We start from the raw sequence: 624 nt of genomic DNA, 5'->3' as shown, positions 1-624 counted from the left end.
CTTTCCCTTGTTTGTTTTTTTAATCTGCATTTTCATTCTCTTTAATTTCCCTGTCCCTCCTACTGTCACCGAACATCAGACGAATTGCCTGGTAACATCAAGGAAGGGATACTGGACTTGACATTAGAGCAGTGGGAAAATTCAGCCCATAGAACCAGCGGAGTAGTTTCAGGCTTGCCACCTCTGGGTTAGGAACTTCCTGGATATTTGGGGGAAGAGCCGGTGGAGAGTGGAGTTTGGGGGGTGGAGGGGATATAACAGCATAGACTTCACCCTCCAAAGGAGGAACTGATCTCTGTAGTCTGGAGACCAGTTGTAATTCTGGGCCTCACTTGGAGGTTGGGAACCACGGCAGCTATAGTCTGTTCCAGCCCTATGAACAGGATGCTAAGAATAAGAAAATACAAAGGGCCCTGTTGGATCAGACCTGTAGTTCATCTAGTCCAGCATCCTGTCTCCCACAGTGGCCAACCAGTTCCTCTGGAGATCCATCAACAGGGCATAGAGGCTGAGGCCTTCATAAGAACACTAGAAGAGCCCTGCTGGATCAGACCAGTGGTCCATCTAGTCCAGCATCCTGTCTCCCACAGTGGCCAACCAGTCCCTCTGGAGATCCATCAACAG

This window comes from Gekko japonicus, unplaced genomic scaffold (assembly GCF_001447785.1).
Source record: "Gekko japonicus isolate JY-2015 unplaced genomic scaffold, Gekko_japonicus_V1.1 scaffold3112, whole genome shotgun sequence".
In the NCBI taxonomy this organism is placed as follows: Eukaryota; Metazoa; Chordata; class Lepidosauria; order Squamata; family Gekkonidae; genus Gekko; species Gekko japonicus.
This window is presented reverse-complemented; position numbering follows the sequence as displayed.